The following is a 21,118-nucleotide window of genomic DNA, read 5'->3' as shown; positions in this document are numbered from 1 at the left end:
AGGTGAATCTGGCAGAATCACTTTGAAAGGAACTGTTCAAAACGGTGTTCTCAGCTTTGAAAATGTCAATTATGTTCCAGAACTGAAACACAATCTGTTAAGTATTTCGCAGATTTGTGATCGAGGGAATTCAGTTCATTTTACGAAGAAGGGATGTCATGTTCTTAAGCCTGGGATTGTTATTCCAGAAGACTGGTTCTTGATGACAGCTGAAAGAAAGGGAAATGCTTACGTCATTGATATGAACAAGAAACCGTGTGAAGAGATCACTTGTTTATTTTCAAAGATTTCAGAGCATGATGGTCTACTGTGGCATCGTCGACTTGGGCACGTAAATATGAAAAATCTGAACCGTCTAGCTAAAGGTCAATTGGTGCGAGATCTTCCGATCAAGGATTTCATGTTGGTGGAGAAATGTGTTGCTTGTGCGAAAGGGAAAGCTCATCGAAAACCTCATAAGACTAAACCAGTACCCTCGACAAAAGCTATACTCGAACTACTTCACATGGATCTTTTTGGTCCAGTGAATGTGCTGAGTATTGGGAAGAAAGCTTACTGTCTGGTAATCGTCGATGATTACTCTCGCTACACTTGGGTGTACTTTCTCAGTCACAAAAATGAAACTGCTGTCTTGGTGAAACAATTCATTACTTTGGCTGAAAATCAAGCGAGTACTAAGGTGAAGGTTATTCGATCAGACAATGGGACAGAATTCAAGAATGTTACTTTGGATACTTTCTGCATGGATAAGGGAATCGATCGACAGTTCAGTGCGCCTCGCACTCCACAACAAAATGGAGTGGCTGAAAGGAGAAATCGCACTCTAATTGAGGCGGCACGTACTATGCTGGCAGATTCAAAGCTTCCTAGCTTCTTTTGGGCCGAGGCTGTTAGCACGGCTTGTTATATCCAGAATCATGCTTTAGTAAATAAACGTCACATGAAAACCCCTTATGAGATTCTGGAAGGACATAAACCTTCGGTTTCACACTTTCGTATTTTTGGTTGTCCATGTGTATTATTACTAATGGACTCAAATGGAAAGTTTGAAGTCAAAGGTGACGAATGTTACTTTGTTGGATATGCTAAAGGCTCTGCTTATAGGGTATACAACAAAGTAACTAAAAAGGTTGTTGAGTCGTGCAACATCGAATGGCTTGAAGAGAATGCTACGGACGCTAGAGTCGGTCCAGATTGGCTATATGATTATTCTGCTCTGTTTAAATCATTTAACATTTTGTCAAGTGATGTTTCAGTTGCAGGTGAGTCGATTCCCAAACAACCATTGTCATTTGAAGATACGGAAGACGAAGCACAGATGCAAGACAACGTGAGGCATCATACTGTTGATCCACCGGGAATGGTGTTTACGCAACATCCTACACCGACTCCGATGGTCAATCGATCCCCTGAGGGTGCATCAGCCAGTGACTCTGCATTGTTTCCTGATCCAATTCCTGAGGATTGTACTGTCACTTCTCCTGTAGTTCACACTACAACCGCACCTAATGAGGGGGAGTCAAGCAACACCACCACTGAAGAAGAGATTGTACCTGATTTGGCCATACCGACGAGCGTTCAACGCAATCACCCAATCGAGAATGTGACTGGTCCTGTAAATGCAGGAATTTTGACCAGGAGTCAATCAGGAACCATTAACACTTGCTTATATTCTTGTTATCTTTCTCAAATCGAACCTAAAACCATTGATATAGCTTTGCAGGAACCTGGCTGGGTAGATGCTATGCACGAAGAGCTGAACCAGTTTGAAAAACTTGGAGTATGGAAGCTTGTCAAGTTGCCAGCAGGAAAGCGTAAGCTTGGAACTAGATGGGTATTTCGAAACAAGCAGGATTCTGCGGGTGTCATCGTTCGAAACAAAGCAAGGCTGGTGGTTCAGGGATTTAGACAAATCGAAGGTCTGGTTATGATGAAGTATATGCTCCGGTTGCGCGACTTGAAGCCATCCGGATCTTTTTGGCTTACGCGTCATACATGGGATTCACTGTTTATCAGATGGATGTCAAGACCGCGTTTCTCTATGGAGATGTGAAGGAGGAAATTTTTGTCGAGCAACCGCCAGGGTTTGTGCATCCAGATCATCCTGAGTACGCCTACAAGTTAGACAACGCGTTGTACGGGTTACACCAGGCTCCTCGAGCTTGGTATGCCACACTAACAGAGCATCTGTTGGCTCATGGATATACGCGTGGCACCATAGACCAGACTCTGTTTATCAAGAGGGTAGGACGTGATCAAATTTTGGTTCAAATCTACGTTGATGATATCATTTTCGGATCTACAAGCGAGGATCTTTGCAAGGAGTTCGAGAGAGTTATGAAGAAAAAGTTTGAAATGAGTGCTCTGGGGGAGATGACACTGTTTTTGGGTCTACAAGTCAAGCAGAGTTCACAAGGAATTCTGATTCATCAAGGGAAGTATGTGGATGATGTGCTGGCAAAGTTTAAATTCACGGACGCAAAGCCTGCTGAAACACCTATGGCTGAGAGACCATTATTAACTGAAGATGAAGAAGGAGAGTCTGTAAATCAACGTCAATATAGGTCCATGATCGGGTCATTGATGTATCTCACAGCTAGCCGTCCGGACATCATGTTCGCTGTTTGCAATTGTGCACGCTATCAGGCTAATCCTAAAACTTCTCATCTTATTGCTGTTAAACGGATCTTTCGGTATCTTAAAGGCCGACCTCGGTTTGGCCTGTGGTATCCGAGAGATTCCAATTTTGACTTGTTTGCTTTCTCTGACAGCAATTTTGGAGGTACTGACAGTGACAGGAAATCCACTTCTGCGGGATGTCAATTTTTGGGTGATCGGCTCATTTCTTGGCAGTGCAAGAAACAACAAACAGTGGCGATATCCACAGCTGAAGCTGAGTATGTTGCTGCTTCTGCTTCTTGCTCTCAAGTGGTGTGGATGCAACATCAATTGCAGGATTATGGTTTGACTTATCTTAACACTACTATTTACTGCGATAATGATGCTGCAATACAAATTGTTCGAAATCCTGTTTTTCACTCCAAAACCAAGCACATTGATATTAAAGTTCATTTCATTCGAGACTGTTTTGACAGAGGTCTGATTACTCTTGAACAAATCGACACAGATGCAAATGCTGCCGATTTGTTCACCAAACCTGTCAACAGCTCGAAATTCAGAGTGCTTGTGGATTTTCTAAAAATGATCTGTTTTACTGATTGAGCATGTTTTGTTTTTCGTAGGTAAATTTGTTCATAAAGTTTTCTGTTCTTAGGTAGTTTTTATTTATGCACAAATTTAGGGGGAGAAAAATCGAAAAATACAAAAACATTAAAAAAAAATTGAAAAATACAAAAAGAGGTTCAAAAGGAAGTGTGGCTGGACTGGGAAATGAAATGAATTTTCACATTATGGTCGAGGGCTGACTCATGTAAGACCAGTATCGAAATAGTTTGACTCTAGTATGATGTGTTGGTAGGCTCTATCCTTAAGATTGGAAACAATAGCTGTTTCTGTTCAGAACTAAACTAGTACATGACCTCAGAAAAGAAAATCACTTGGAATTAGCTCATGTCTATTTGAATGTTTGTATGTTCTTCCCGATACACACAATTTTGATCTGATTCTGAAATCTTATCTGAAAAAGTCGTGTACCTCCTCTGCTGCATCCAGATACATGCTGACCTGGAGGTGCTAGGCAACGTCAGCTTCTGCTGCATCCAGATACATGCTGACCTAGCTGTACGTTGTCGATCTATAGATCAATTAACACCCGAAAGAGGCCCTCTAGTGCCCAAAAGAAACCCAATAAACCTATATCAAATTGAGAAAACTCATTTGATCTGTATATTATACCATCTCAACCTAAGATCTATTCTGTTCTCTTCTCAATCTATTCCCAGTTAAGATTTCAGAAATTTGGATTGGACTTGTGAAATATGTGGTAGGGAAACTGCTTGCATGATAGAGTGAGCTGTGCATAATTCCAGGATTTGATTAGTATTTGTTTGGGTGCTCATTATTAAAAATATCAAAACATGATAAAATGAGATACAGGTAGTTATATGGAAAAGATCTAGGGAGATGAGTTTAAGAGGACAAATATACTGGCAATCGTCTAGATCATCCTCTAGTAGATCAGTGTTGATAAGTGAAGTCAAGCCCGAAACCTTGTGATTTGATCCCTGAATATCTATGCAAATTTCCTGATTTTATTTTTGTAAATAATATTTTATTATTTAATTTTGTTTTAGGTTTTTATTTTGCAAACAGATGCTCAAAAGGTTTAATGGGTAATTTTTGTTAAATCAGATTTTTTAATTGGGTTTGTTTAAAAAATATCTTTTGAAAATCATTTTTGAACCCAAGTCCATAAGGCCCAAGCCCAAAAGACTTGGGCCCATGAGAAACAGTTGAAGTATAAAAGGGTGATTACGAGTCACATTCCTCATTCACTCGCAATCAGATCTCAATTCTCTCTCAATATTCCGGCATCTATCAACGGCTCCGACTGATTTCCGATTGCGACTCGCAATCTGATTTGATATTCATCAGGTACAATGACGTCATTGTTCAAGTTTTTGCAGGAATTATGAATTTTTGTTGAAGATTCCGGTGAATGTTTGAAGATTCCGATGAAGATTTGATGATTTTGATGATGTTTCCGATGATGTTTTGAAGTTTCCGATGAAGTGTTGACTCGCAATCAAGAACAATTAAGACTCGAAACCAGTGGTTACGAGTCGCAATCTCAAGATTGCGACTCATGGTTGCGACTCATCTTGGTTTGTTGCGACTCATGATTGCGACTCGCAATCTGCTGGTTGCGACTCAGTTTTGCTGGTTGCGACTCATGGTTTCGACTCGAGACCTTTGGGTTGCGACTCATGGTTTCGAGTGAACAGTGACAGTGTTTGTTTTTTTTTTAATTTTTATCACTGTTACATCTGAAATTGGAAACTTATATGATTTGTGTTGTGTGCAGAAAAATGGATTTAAAGTTTATCGCGTCTCATAATCAAGTAGCATATTTGGCACCTCCACCAGTGAAGCACAAGCAGCTGTTTACATCTTTGATAAAAGGCCTAAGTACATGCCGTATTGTTCATGCTCTTCGTGAAAATCCGGTCGTTTATGAAAGCCTTATTCAAGACTTTTGGAAGACAGCTAAAGTTGAAATCATTGAAGGAAAAGGAGCTATAGTTGCTGAGATTGACGGGACAAAGGTTGTAGTGACTGAGCAGATTATCAGAGATGTGTTGAAGTTTAATGATCAGGAAACAGATCCAATCATGCTTGCTGCTGGAACCATTGAAGCAATTTTGCCACGTTTGAGTTATGAAGGAAAGTTTCCTCCCTTGGTTAAGAAGTTTGTTCATCCGTACTGGCGTCTATTACTGCACATGTTTCTTTTGTGCATGACAGAAAATAGAGGGGGAATTGATCAGTTAAACACCACACAGACTGCTGCATTGATTTGTGTGATTACAAACGAGCCGTTCAACTATTCAAGATATGTTCTGGAAGCGATGAAGAGAAATGCTATTGGGCTTCGAAAGGATAAGTTTCTTATGTATCCAAGATTTGTACAGATGATCTTGAATGAATGTTATCCTGAATTGAAGAGATCTGGTAATACGTTGGAGTTAAAACCCATGGGTCCTTCATGCTTTGGTGCTCTCACTACGAAGAAAGGAACGGAGAAAAAGTTTGAGGGTTTGATCGAGTTGGAGAAATTTGGTCAGTTTGCAGAGACCGAAGATATTGGTGAGAATCCAGTGACTGTACCTGCACGTGCTATTGTTGCTGAAGAACATGATATTCCAAGGGGAGCTGAAGATGAGCCTGAGCCAGAGCGTATTACAATTAACTCTGACGATGAAGGTGTTGAGATAATGTGTAATTCTGATGATGATGACATAGAACTTCCTCCTGAAGTTAATGCTGATGCTGTGTCTACGGTTAATCCAGTGATTTCTGCTGAGAATTTGGCTATGCTGATAAAGTCAGTAACTGACAAGATGGGAAATCCTCCTTCCAATCTGTCAGTATCAACCGAAGAGCCTGTTGAAAGCCCAAGGGATTCTGATTCCATTCCGTTGAAAAGGAAAAGGAGGGATCCTAGACCTGGAATGTTTATTGAACAAGGAAAAGATCAATCCGTGAGCGTTGCTGATGATAGCGAAGGTTTGTATGATTTTGATTTTGAAAAGTACGTTGACAATGCTACCACCACCACTACAGAGAATATCTTTGAGTCTGGTGTTCATACTCAAAGAGATGATATAGCTACAATGGAAGTTGAAGTTCACAATGAAGCTGGTGCTGGACCTTCTGGTTTTGTTCATGAAGAACCGGGCAGTTCAAGTGGAAAAAGGCCTGTAGAACCACTTAGAATGCCATTTGATAGTGACTCTAGTGATGAAGATGAGTTTATAAGCATGAGGGAGATGAAGAAACGATTGATTGTGCTTGAGCAAGATTCGATTCATAAAGATGCAAAGATTATTCAGCTTGAAGACACAATTGTGAAGAAAGATCAACAAATTGAGCAACTCCAAGGAGACGTTAGCTTGTTGTTCAACATTGTTTATGATCTACGAGGAAAGCTTGAAAAGAAGTTTGGCCAGGAATTTTCTGATCCAACAGATGTTGAAAACAGAAAGAAAGCCTTTGAAAAGGATAATGCTGAAAAGAATGCTGCAATGGAGAAATACTTTGAAAGAGTTACTGATCCAGAAGCAGATAGAGCAAAGGCAGAAAGGTTGAAAAAGAAAAGGGAGTTGGTGATTTTGAAGAACAAGAATGTGAATCCAGACGATGAAGATGCTCATGCGACTCATCACTTAATGGATGTTGGTGAAACCCTTTATGATAAAGTTGGAAATCGTTCTGGTGTAGTCAGCTGGGGGTATGATCATGATCGCAAGAGATGGTGGATTCGAAGAAAAGTTGGACCAGTCGAATGGTATAAGCATTCAGGACAGTTTCAGTCGTTCACTAAGGTAGATTTGACAGACTTGTCTAATAAACCTTATGTGGATGATAAGCCTAATGGTCCTGGATATGCATTCTTTGAGAGATTGAAAAGGGAGGTTGCTAAAGGTTTTCCCTCGATGCGTACGGCAGATTCTATTGTTAGACCAGCAAAAGGTATTAGAGATCCTTATACAAACAAACGCATGAAGATTGTGCATTGGCCAGCTACTGATAAAGAGAAGACAATTCCGTTGGTGAGAAAGATTCCCAAAGGAGCACTGAAAACATTGCACTTTTGGGCATATGATGAACGTCTTGGACAAGCGATGATTGTTTGTGATGGAGATGCAAGTTACTGTTTGGTAGATCAGGTTGACTTGTTGAATCTTGCGGTTGAAGATCTGGAAGTGTTGGCAAGCAATCAAATCAGAGTTACAGAAAAATATGAAGAAATTGCTAAGGGTTGGACGTCTGCTGTAGCGTCTGTCATGCATATCCATAAGAAGGGTTTTGGTGGTTATAAAGACAGTGTGAGTGGTGGTAATCAAGGCAACTGAAGTAAGAAGAACCTTCATGCATAAACCTAGGGGGAGATTGTTGGAACCCGAAGGTTTATTCATGTAGGTTATTAATGTTTAGGGGTTGATCTTGTAATTATCTAGTTCTTTATGTTTTGGGTTAATTATTGTGGTTTGGGCTAGATATTGATGTCGCATGGACCTAAGGGTTTCGGCCCTATATGTTTAGTATATAAACAACCTTAATCACTTGATTAAGGGTTGTTGATGTGGTTCAAGTTAGGGGCGACACAAGCATAGGAACCGAGTTCCTCTCGAATACTTGTATCTGTCTTTGGTAAACATTGAATGCAAGTTTCGGTTTGTTTATTGTTTATTGTTTATAGTTTGATATTTATATTTATTCTTGAATCAACTTGTGTTTGATTTCCGCGCTTACACAAGTCAAGATTGATATCATTGAGAGATCCTCACGGGTTTTACAAAAGATTTTGTGAAGCAAGAAGCTAACTGAGAATAAATCAATATAACTGCAATAAAAAAGGTCAAACCTTTGAAAAGTGATTGGATGATCGTGAGTGGAAGCAGCAACGAAGGTAGACAGAAAAGAAAAAGGAGGGGTGCGAGCTACGAAGGTAGACGAAGATTTGATTAGTGGTGAAAACAGGATCTGATGATGAGGTTTGACACCGTTCCCATTGAAGTCTGATGCGTGTTTTAGGTGTAGAGAGCAAAAACCCATCTTGACCCATGTTAAAATTTAAATGGGTATTTTAAAACCCATTCTAACCCATTTTGACTAAATTCTCAGCCCATTCTAACTTATTTCCTTTTTTAAAAAGGCCCAAAATAACCCAAAATATCATGGTTGGGTTTTTGTTGCCACCTCTACCAGTTTGCGTATAATTCTCCAGAAAGCGATGTAGAGTTTAAAATTGAATAAAAGTCAAAACATGAGAAATGTAAAACATAAACAAACGAACATTGGGATCAAATAACATTGTTTTATTGATAACTGAACTGTTCACAATGATTTCAAGCACAAATGTTACATAGAAGCTGAAAGGGTTCGAATCAAATCAAGGCAATACGTGTTGCAAGAAGATGTCCTCTACAAAAAGGGATACCTTACACCGTTACTTCGATGTGTTGGCCCAGTGCAAAGCAAGTACTTGATCAAGGAAGTTCATGAGGGAATTTGTGGGGCACATTTCGGCCCAAGATCAGTGGTTTCAAAGTTGATGAACCTCGAATATTGGTCAAAAGGACATTGGCGTATGCATACTTTTCAAGGCTACACACTTGTCTAAAAGACGATGAGTCAATGAGTACTCTTGTCATGGTTATGAAAGAGGCCCCCATGATGGAGCTAGTAAAGACGATTTCAATATTGGATAATAGAGCGTTTACTCAAATAGGTATTCAGGGCACTTGTAAAATATCCATGGATGGCTCCAAAACACACTTTAGGTTGTCTTCACTAGAAAATAATTCATCTATGTAATTGTTGGTTTTTTCTTCACCATTTGTCCATTATATAAATTAAGATATCTAATTGTCTGTTAAAACCTTATTAAATATTTATGTTGGTTAAATCAAATTTTGAATTATTGTATTAAAAATATTACATCTCTATTAAAGATAAGAATGATAAATGGATCTTGATTTCCATTGGTCTACATTGGTAGGTCAATATTGTGTGCATGTTTTTATTTACATTTTGTTTAAAATTAGTATGCATTTGCCATGGAGCACAGATGTAAACCGCTAGTTATATAAAGAAAAATAAAATTTCAATTAAGATGTCTAGGTAAAAAATACAAACTAGTAGATCAAAATCATGATATGAAAGTTATAGTATATAAAACAAGATATTTTATACACATTCTTAAAATTTGATATTAGGTCTCAACTTTTGAAATATTATGAATATATGGTATCAACTATTAACCACCGTCACACCTTTGATCATTTTTACTAACAGATGATATAATTTTTACTAAGTTTTTTAACACCTCCACTTATGTAAAATGTAAGTTTTTACTATCCTTGTAATTTACCTTTTGTTATACCGAATTAAAGTTTGTAATTCTTTATTATTTCTTCATTAATAAATAAACTAGTATTGTACGAACTAATATATTATAGTATTTGGTTTTGTACCTAGTCATCTTAGTATTATTTTATTTATTATGAACTATAAATAAATAAATACGATAATTTGGTTGTTGAATTATAAATTGGATTTTTGTTAGGGGGTGTGGACTTGGAGGGTTCGGAAGGGCGTTGCATCGGAGTCAGGGGCAACAATGGCCGGCGCGTCTTAGTTCAAAGTATGTCAACGCTTTCTAAATTTCAACTCATGCTACTTAAATAAAAATAGAGGAAATGTTTTATAAATTAGTTATGAAATACATATTTAACTAAAGAAATGGTAAATACTATTAGGGGTGTAAACAAGCCTAGAGGCTCGAGAGCTACTCGTGATCGGCTCGGTTAAAAGCTCGAACGAGCCGAGCCTTAACGAGCCCGAGCCCGAGCTCGAGCCTGAAATAGAGCTCGTTTTATTATCGAGCCCGAGCTCGAGCCTGAAATACAAAGCTTGTTTAAGCTCACGAGCTTAAACGAGCCCCTACAAGATTTTAATTTTTCTATATATAATATATTAATAATGATGATAACATTGATGAGTCGAGCTCGAGCCGAGCTTTGGCTCGTTTAAACGATGTTGAAGTGAGCTCGAGCCAAGCTTTTAGCTCGTTTAAGGTTGTTCTCCAAATAGTTCAAGCCGAGTCGAGCCGAACTCGAGCTTTGGGTTTTACTCGCGAGCAAAGCTCGAGCTCAAAGAAGTAGGCTTGAACCGAGCCGAGCTCGAGCTCGAGCTCGAGCTTCATAAAAACCTAACGAGCCGAGCTCGAGCCTGGTCGAGCTCGGGCTCGGCCCGGCTCGTTTACACCCCTAAATACTATATCAAATCAGTGTGTTTTTTTACTTGGTATGTAAAATAAAACACTCGATTAAATTCTATATATTTAAATCTGAGTTGATTAAATTTATAGGAATTCTCACTTTTATGTTGTTCGCAACGTTATCATAAACATTACCACCTCCCACTGGTTCAAACAAATTATTTCACCGGTAACGTCTTAAGCAACATGTAAACATTAAATATCATAAACGCTCCCAACCATAAGCGTGGCCTATCGCTAAAATTCTAAAGTTATCGTCCCAGTCATTATCTGCACAACGTAATTGAAAATCTCTCTTATATAAAAGTCTAAGTCATCAAAAAAATCCTAACCTAACCTAAATCAAACACCAAATACATTTCAATTAGGGTTTAAAACACCCAAACACGCATAAACACAAATACACAATCAATCTAGTGTTGTTTGAACTTGATTTCTACATGTTGGTTCGACTTACTTGCGGTGATTGTCGGTTTCTTAGATTTTGTGTTTCATAGTTTTGGGTTTGATTGGAGATGGTGTTGAAGTTCTTGATACCCAGTTCACATGAAGGTTGATCGATGATTATGGATTTCTATGATGGTGGAAGAGACGATGATAATGATCAGTGGTAGTGGCGTGAATATCCAATCCAAGAAGAAAGATGGGGAAGGGGTGTTTGTATATGTGTAGACAAGTTGCATTATTCGTAAGGTACTTGAAATCAGGTCACTAATAGCTTAAATTGAGACGAACTTAAATGGACTTGAGCTTAAATTAAAGTTTATTTAATTAATGAGCTCGAGCCCAAGTTTTACATACCGAACTTAACTAGGATTCCAAGCCTAAACAAGCACACTATTTATATATATATATATATATACAATAACTTTTTATCTTTACAAATGTATATATAATTACATAATAATCATTATATATAAAATACAAATAACTAAATACTATATATATTTGTTATATACAATAAAACTTGTACTATACACACACTATGAGAAGATGATTATGATTATATACGTATATAAATTTAAAAAACTAGAATGTTTAGTAAATAGCAAGAAGACCAAACTCAAGATTGAAATATTATTATCGAATTAAAATGAGTTGAGCTTGAGCTCTCTTAAATTAAACATTAGCTAAGAATCGACTTGTTTACATGCATTGGCGAAGCTCCCCCCCCCCCCCCCCTCCCCCTAATTTTTCCGAAACCGGGGGGTGGGGACGTATATGCCTAAAAATTTTCTATACGAAAGTACTATTCATAACACTACGCATCAAAAAGTTCGAAGAGACAGGCGTCCTCTCGGGCTATGCCTAAATTGCGCCCCTGTTTACATGCCTAGATGTGTCTAGTTCTAGGTTTTTTGGTAACTTAAAACTTAAACATGTGTACATTTCTTGTACTCATGTTATTTATAAATCTATTAAAATTATATTATTAAAGTTGATTACACATTACCCATGGCATTATAGCCTAGTGGTATTGGGGGTGGGATAAGGCTTATGACCATTAGGTCATAGGTTCGATTCTCACAAAAGGGTTTTCCCAGATTTATTGGGTTTCCTCCTGAGTTGGTGTATAGGCATTATTGCCTAGTGGAGATGGATATGATCGGGTGGTTCTGCTGGTGGCACGATGATACTCCAGTGGTCCGTCAGTGATCCAAATTTGCCGTTCAAAAAAAAAAAAAGAAAAAAGAAAAAAGTTGATTACACATTTGGTTAGAATTTAAACATTATCACGACGTCAACCAATTAGGTTACTTGTAAAAGTTCACTACTTACAAGTATCATATATAATAAATACATTAGAGAGAGAGGAAGACAAAATAGAAAAGAGTTGCAAACAAGTACGGTCTAAGGTTACATCAACCTTGTATCACTTTTTTAAACGAAGATTCTCAGGACATCTTTTTCATTTTAAAATAGCTGCCGCCGACTAATTCACTTCATTCTTTTTTCTAATCAAGCTAATACCTTAACCCACCGACATTTTAAAACCAATTTTTAAGTACTTTTGTTGGGCTATGTTGAATCAAACATTTTAATACTGGTTTAATAGAGCATTACACATCTTGTATTCTGTATTTGTCGTCTGGTAACCAATTTTGATGATACTTGTAATATATAAACTCATGATAACCACTAAAATATATAAAGGTATTAAGAGTGCTATTATCACTATAATATATATATTAAGAGCGCTATTTTCTTGAATGCGTTATACCCTTATTATGTGTTCTATCGATGCATACATAAATAGAAAAAACATCAAAAACATTCCATTGATCATTCTCTATTGATCGGGCGTTTTCAAGCCCACGCCCAACCTAAAAAAACCATAAAAAACGCCCTTGGGGGCGGTGTTCACATGTGAATGGGGCTTTTTTTGCCCATTCACGTCCAAATCACATACCAGTACAGATGGTCTAAATATGCGAACTCTTTCTTTGTACATATACAACTTAGGAGATGCTTTAATATGAGTTTACGTGGCAATATACACTATGTTTATATCAAGTGACGGTAATTAAACTGGTAGAACTAAAATTGCAAAGTAACATTAAAAAAATCAAAATCAAAATCCAAATTTGAACCCTAATCCACCACTAAAACCCCCTTTTAATATTTCTTTATCCATGACCCTCCAAAGTCCAACCTTTTTGCCCAATTGTGATTCGCCCTAAGACTATCCACATTAAGGATGTTTGTAGATGATTCTTGGTCTATGTGAAGGGTATTTGTGAGAGAGATGGATTAGTGGGTGTTGTAGAGGATGACAAGGAGGGTGTTCATTCTTAAGGATTCTTGGGGAAGAATGGTGAAGAATGGGGGAATGGTGGGTTCTTTCTTTTTTTATTTAGTTTAAGTTTAATAAAATAATTATAATAAGGTTGTTTGTGGAAGGATATATATGTTATTGTTATGGGTAAAAAGTGTTTGTGGGAAGAATAAGTGAAAAGCTGATGTGCCATGCTGATTAGACTGTTTGTAGAAAGGATAGCTGAAGAGGTATGGTCTCAATTCCCTGCCTACATGGCAGGGACTACACCACTTTTGTGCACACAAGGCATCCACGTCAACGAAACACTCCAGAAGCTTCTAGAAACTTCTGGATGATTCACAGTTGGCACCAAAGATGCTCTATCCGACATAAAGGACAACACGTGTCACCACTAGCAGAATGCCACATAGGCCTGCGACAATTCAGGGAGCAGCACTGACAATACCGGTACGAGGTATCCAGCGCAGGCGAATGCAAGAACGCCACGTGTACCACTATACCTGCCATGACAGAGCAGACCAAGAGGATATTCCCCTTGGTCGGACAGCTGGCACGCGCTCACAGCTGGCACAGCTGCTCCTTCCTTCTTCACCCTCCGGCTATAAATAGGACCCTTCATCATTCAGGTTCAGGATCTTTACTCTCCTTACTCACTCTACACATACACTGTTTATTTCCTCTCATAACAGTACTTATTCTCACGCCGGAGCCTGGTTAAGAGGGAAAACCCCCTTCCCCCCTCTTAACGAGACTAACGGTGTTTACTGTTTTGCAGATCTCGAGCCATCAATACGAGCAGAAGAAGAGGTTGAACCCATTAGACGAAACAACCACACTGGTTGTCCTTGTGTTAACCAGTGTTTCAACATTGGCGCCATCCGCTTTTTTGCAAAACCACTCTCACCTCTTTTCTTTCCTAAAAAACACTCGTAAAAATGGCAGAACAAAATCACTCACACCCAGTCGACGGAGAAGTTTCTTCCTTTGAACTCGTTTCGGACACGGCACACGTCCAAAGGGGTCAAAGGAACGAGACCATCCAAGAGGGTCAGCTGAACAACGATTTTCCATCTATCTTTGGAAGTGCATCCAGGGCTGTTAGCCAAACCACAACTGGACCCACTTTCCAAACACCAGCAAGAATCATCACTCAAACCACAAACGGAGCTGCTCTCCAATCTCCAACGGGGATATTACACCAAACACCTCCGACGATGCAGACTCTAAGCCATGGAGCAGGCCCTTCTGCTCCATCGGAACAAGCACAACTCAACTACTCTGCACTTTTAGGGCTACCCGAGGGAAAAACTCTGGCTTCCTGGTATGCCGAACAAATGGCGTCCATAAACCTCGTTTATACACAGCTCAGCGCACAACAAGCCTTGTTCCAAGCACAGGCTAACCAATCAGCATTCGTAACTCCACAACCGAGGTCTCTGAGTACACACACGGCTCAGCAGACAAATGCGTGGAACTTACGTCCAGAAAGAGGACCAGTGCAAAATGTAAGAAGACCTAGCGTACACGACACGCGCGATACTTATGCTGAAACAGAGAGCAACTTCGTGCAAAACTCCAATCTACAACGAAGGCCAATCCAAACCCGTTTGGGCGCGCGCAACATGAATACGGAATGGGAGGAAGAAGAAGACGACCCAACTTACAAGGAAGAATCCACGGTGTTCAGCAGACTCCATCCGGAGCACGAAGCATACAAACCAACCAAGCGCGCGGGGTACAACCCCAAAGCAGAGCATGATTACACCTTGAGCTATCGTCCTGAGGACATGGCAGAAAATTCAAAATTCATCCGAGAAATCGCATGCGCGGCCATCGACAAAACGAAATTACCACACAACGTGGGTAAATACAACGGGTTGACGGACCCAGATGATCACCTCCAAGTATTTAAGGGCGCAGGGGCAACAGGCGGATGGAACCTACCAACATGGTGCCACCTGTTTGCTCAGACATTCGTTGGCGCAGCGCGCATTTGGTTCGACAACTTGCCAGCAGGCAAAATCAAATCATGGGTCGATTTTCGAGAGAAGTTCCTGGCACACTTCTCTCAGCAGAGAAGACAAGCCAGAGACCCTGGTGACTGTTTAAACATATGGAGAAAAGACTACGAGAGCGTAGAGGATTTCATCACAAGATACAACAAAGAATGCTTAGAGATCGGCGACATACCAGAAAAGATGATGCGCGCACACTTCATGAGGGCGGTCAAGTGCGACGATTTGGTTAAAAGAATCAAGGGGCGAGACAGGGGACCCAAAGATTGGGAAACCTTCATAGAAGCAGCCAAAACCATTGCGCAGACAGACAGGCAGTTGACCGGTGACGACCACCGTCAGCGCGCGCACAACCATAACGATCGACACAACAGAAGGGGCAGAAATCAACCCTGGAAGGCTTCGGGGCACAGAGAAAGAAGCCCCCCACGGGACGATGCACGCCATACGATCAACCAGATAGCCCATCGAAAGGAAGTGAAGCGAGAAAACAGAGAAAAGCAGTGGACTCCACTGACCAAAACACCTTCTGAAGTCCTAGCTACAGAAAATCATCAGTTCAAACCACCCCTACAGATGCGCAACAAAAGGGGTCAAGACCCAAATCTCTTCTGTGAATTCCACAAAGATACGGGCCACTTAACCGACGATTGCTTTAGCCTAAAGCAAGAAATCGAAAGAGCCCTTAGAGACGGAAAGCTCACTCACTTAGTCAAGGTCGGAAAGCGCGATTACCGCCAAATACAAAGAAGAGATGAAGGGCCAGACAATAAGAAGCTAAGAAAGCTAGAAACCCACATGATACAAGGAGGTCCACGAAGACCAAGGAAAAACTACAACAAGCGTGCGCAAGATGATTCATGGCGCGAAAGGCAAGTTATTTTTCCAGTTGTTAGAGGGGGTCCAAGAGAAAAGCGACCAATAATCATTCCGGGTGTGGTTGGCCACTACCAGACAGATTACATCTTCATTGATCCCGGGAGCACCGCGGATATCATATATGAACAGTGTTTCAATCAATTTGATCAAGAGGACAAGGCGCGCCTAGAGCCAGTCGATTATCCACTAACTGGTTTCTGCAACGAAGCCGTCTTTCCCCTAGGACAAATATCATTCCCGGTGTTGCTTTCAGACGAGAGAAATTCAAGAACTGAAGAAGTTACATTCATGGTATTGCCGGCGCACTCAAGACATGACATCCTCCTGGGAAGAGAATCCCAAGGAGATTTCAGTATGATCTGCTCTGCACCACATTCCGCTGTCGGATTCCCCACCGAAACAGGCATTGCGCTGATATATGCCAGTAAGGAAGTTTTAGCAACAGACGAAATCAGACCAGCCAAAGCAAGCAAGCCAGCACCGCGCATAGAGGCAGAAAAATGGGTATCGAACAGCGCATACCCAGAACAAACGGTCACCCTGGGGCCCGCCATGTCCGACCTGATGCGCGCGGCGCTTAAGAAATTACTGCACGAAAACATGGACGTGTTCGCCTGGACACCGGCTGATATGGTTGGTGTTCCACGGCACATAGCAGAACACCGTCTAAATGTCTCAGAAGACGCAAAGCCAGTGGTACACGCCAAACGCCACCTGGGCGACATCAAACACGATGCCATGAAAGAACAAGTGCTAGAGTTGCTAAACGCAGGAATCATCAGAGAAGTCAGGTACCAAACATGGGTAGCAAGCCCAGTAATGGTAAAGAAACCAAATGGCAGCTGGAGAATGTGCGTCGACTACAAAGATCTAAACAAGGCATGTCCCCGCGACTGCTACGCTTTACCAGACATAGACGAGAAAATCGATTCTTTGGCAACATTCCGGTGGAAATGTTTTCTGGATTGCTACAAAGGGTACCATCAAGTTCAAATGGCCGTTCAAGACGAAGATAAAACCGCATTTCGCACTCCAACAGGGTTGTATTGCTACACCAAGATGCCGTTCGGCTTAAAAAATGCAGGCGCAACATACCAAAGGCTGATGAACGAAACATTCAGTGACGCCATCGGTAAATACATAGAAGTGTACATGGATGATCTGGTAATCATGGGCAAAGAGGAGAGCGCGATGTTGGCAAATATCCAGAAGACATTCAACATGCTACGCAGCGTAAGTATCAAGCTGAACCCAGCAAAGTGCTCATTTGGAATGGAAGAAGGGAAGTTCTTGGGCTTCATAGTCACAAAAGATGGTTTCAAGGTAAATCCAGAAAAGGTCCAAGCCATAGAAAGGATGCCTTCACCAGCAAACATCAAGGACATGCAGAAACTAGCAGGACAATTAGCAGCACTCAATCGTTTTCTAGCCAACCACGCTGCAAAATCCTTCCCATTCATCAAAACCTTGCGCAACTGCATGAAGAAAAGCCAGTTCCAGTGGACTCCGGAAGCAGAAAGTGCGTTCCGCGAGATGAAAGATTGCCTCATAAAACTGCCGACACTAACCGCACCAAACAAGGGAGAGCCTCTGGTACTCTACCTATCAGCTTCCGACAGGGCAGTCGGAGCTGTACTACTCGTCGATCGTCAAGGCGTCCAGACACCAGTTTACTATGTGTCGCGAACCTTGACCGATCCAGAGACTCGGTATGCAATCATGGAGAAGCTAGTCCTTGCACTGATTCACGCTTCAAGACGGCTGCGCAGGTATTTTGCCAACCACGTCATCCACGTGCTAACAAACTATAACATTGGAAATATCCTTGCAAGGCCAGAAGTATCAGGGAGGTTACCCAAATGGGCAATAGAACTGGGAGGTCATAACGTGGTTTTCAGACCAAGACCATCAATCAAAGGCCAGGTCTTGGCAGATTTTATGACAGAAGTCCCAGATGACAAAGACAGAGAATGTAAAGCGATGGAGAAAGCCGAGAAAAAGCAAACAGAAGAGCCATGGCTGTTGTACACAGATGGTGCATCTAACGAAGATGGAGCAGGCGCAGGGCTAAGGCTAGTGAGCCCAGACAAACACGAGTTCACGTACGCCATACGCCTGGACTTCAAGAGCACAAACAACGAAGCTGAGTACGAAGCTTTCCTGGCTGGCCTGCGATTGGCGATCAAAATGGGAGTCCGACACATCGAAGCGCATGTGGACTCCATGTTAGTAGCAGGCCAAATCAACGGCCAATATGAAGCCAAGGGCGATATAATGGCACTCTATCTCAACCAAGCGAAAACATTGCTACAAACCTTCTATTCTTACAAGGTGCACCACATAAATCGAAGCGAAAACAAGCCGGCCGATGCTTTAAGCAAGCTGGCATCAACAAGTTTCCAACATCTAGCAAAAGATGTGCGCATAGAGGTCTTGAGCAATCCATCCGTTCCACTGAGAGAAGTAAGTGTCATCCAGACGAGAACAACGTCCTGGATGACGCCGATAATCATGTACTTGCAGTCAGGGATACTCCCAGAAAACAAAGCCGAGGCACGAAAGATCCAATACAAATCAGAACACTATCAAATGGCAGATGGGATACTGTACTGAAAATCGTATCTTGGCCCACTGCTACGATGTGTTGACGCCGACGACGCGAACTACCTGATCCGGGAAGTGCATGAAGGAATCTGTGGTATCCACACCGGGCCTCGAATGGTAGTGGCAAAAGTGATGAATGCCGGATACTACTGGCCCGGGATGCATCTCGATGCTGTGAAAGAATTGAGAAAGTGTAGTGGCTGTCAGAGGCACGCGCCAAAAACCATGCGCCCCAAGAATGAACTAGTGCCCGTAACAACCGCATGGCCTTTCCAACAATGGGGCATAGACATGGTAGGCCCTTTCCCAGAAGCTCCGGGGGCAGTCAAGTTCATAATAGTCGCGGTTGATTACTTCACCAAGTGGGTAGAAGCAAAAGCACTCGCATCAGCCACATCGGCAGTCGTCAAACGATTCATATGGGAACAAATCATATGCCGGTTCGGCTTACCCCTCAAAATCATCACCGACAACGGAACAAACTTTGCAGCAGATGATCTCGAACGATGGTTCAAAGAATTGAACATCGAACACACCTTCTCTTCGGTTGCACATCCGCAAGGGAACGGTCAAGTCGAGGCGGTCAACAAAAGCATTGTCGACGGCATAAAGGCAAGGCTCGGTGAAAAGCGACGAGGATGGGTCGACGAACTACCCAGCATACTATGGGCCCATAGAACAATGCCAAAAACAAGCAATGGTGAAACGCCTTTCAGCTTGGTCTATGGGTCCGAAGCAGTGATCCCAGCAGAAATCGGGCTACCATCTCCGAGAATGCTCTCCATGAACCTAATCAACAACGACGAAGAAAGGAGGATCGATCTGGACCTCCTAGAAGAACGGAGGGAGATGGCAGCAATCAACGAAGCCAAGTACAAGTCGAAGCTGGAAAAGTATTACAACTCCAGAGTCCGAATCTGCACCTTCAATCCGGGAGATTATGTTCTAAGAGACAACGAAGCATCCAACGCAGAAAAGCCCGGAAAACTGGCTCCCAAATGGGAAGGCCCATACATAGTCGATGCAGTACTCGGCAAAGGAGCCTACAAACTACGCACCATCAACGACAAAGAGGTTCCACGAACCTGGAATGCCCAGCAACTCCGAATGTGCTACATGTAACACAACCATGTAATCGAAAAGGGCGTACAGCCAACACATTTACTTTAATACAAGAAGTGTTTGGCTACTTTTATTTCATGCAAATTTCTTGTCACAACTGCATTTATTACTTCGGGCGTACACGAAAACATCAATGGCTCGACCATAGGAAACGTTGTAGACCTCCAAGGCTCGCCACAACCAAGTGAACAGTCGGGTCAGAAACACAACCAAAGCCTACAAAATGCCAAAACATAACTTCGTGCCCACAATAAACACGAAAATATCGATAGCAAGGTAACTAAACATTGTAATGCTCCCAAGGCTGATCACGGCTGAGCTCACACAATAACCTGCAACTCGATCACTTCGTATGTCACATGCAAGCGCACATACTTAAACGACAGAATAAAAAACGTTGTAGTAACACAACATCACCTGCCAGCGCCATCATTCATTCGTGACACCTGATCAAAGTAATTCAACATGCACATATTATGACGATAACAAAATTCGCATAACCATAGAAAAAAGCGATAAAATATTCACAAAAATCCCAGGTACACACACCCACAGGTAAACAAAATTTAAATTGTCTTAAACAACCAGCATTACAAGACCATTCATGGATGGCCATACACGGCACACAGGCCGGAACCCACCGTTCAAGTATGACTGGGGCCAGCACCCCCTGCCGCATCACTATCCTCTCCTAAAGCTTTCTTCAACAGTGCTACTCCGTCCACTTTACGAGCCAACTTCTCAGCAGCTCGAACAATAGCAAACTCAAGCGTGGAAAATTCCCCCCGCTTGGCAGTAAAAGCACCTTCACAATCTTCCTTGTACAGGTCAAAATGATAATCCTTCTCTTTGTTTATGACCGCTGTTTTACCTTCAGCATAACCAAACTTTCGGCCACTATTGTAAGCTGCCCTACCCAACTCAAACATATAAGTGGCAAGCTCAGGAGAATGCAGGATGCGATCGGCAAGCTGCATAAAAAGGAAGCTCGAATAAGAATAGAAGAAACAAATATAAAAACGCAAAAGCAAAAAGAAAAGAAAAAATAAGGCAAACAAAGAATCATTACCAAAGGCACACCACGAGAAAGCAACCACATGCTGTCAGATGAGGCCTCCTCAGCAAGAAGCTCGGAAGCTTGGCACTCAGCCGTCTTCTCACCAAGCAGGCGCTGAGCAGTTTCACACTCAGTAGTTTTCTCTTGAGCAAGAACCTCCAGCTTGTTAATCCGAGCAACATATTCTTTTTCTTTTT

This window comes from Helianthus annuus, chromosome 9 (genome assembly GCF_002127325.2).
Source record: "Helianthus annuus cultivar XRQ/B chromosome 9, HanXRQr2.0-SUNRISE, whole genome shotgun sequence".
Taxonomy (NCBI): Eukaryota; Viridiplantae; Streptophyta; class Magnoliopsida; order Asterales; family Asteraceae; genus Helianthus; species Helianthus annuus.
This window is presented reverse-complemented; position numbering follows the sequence as displayed.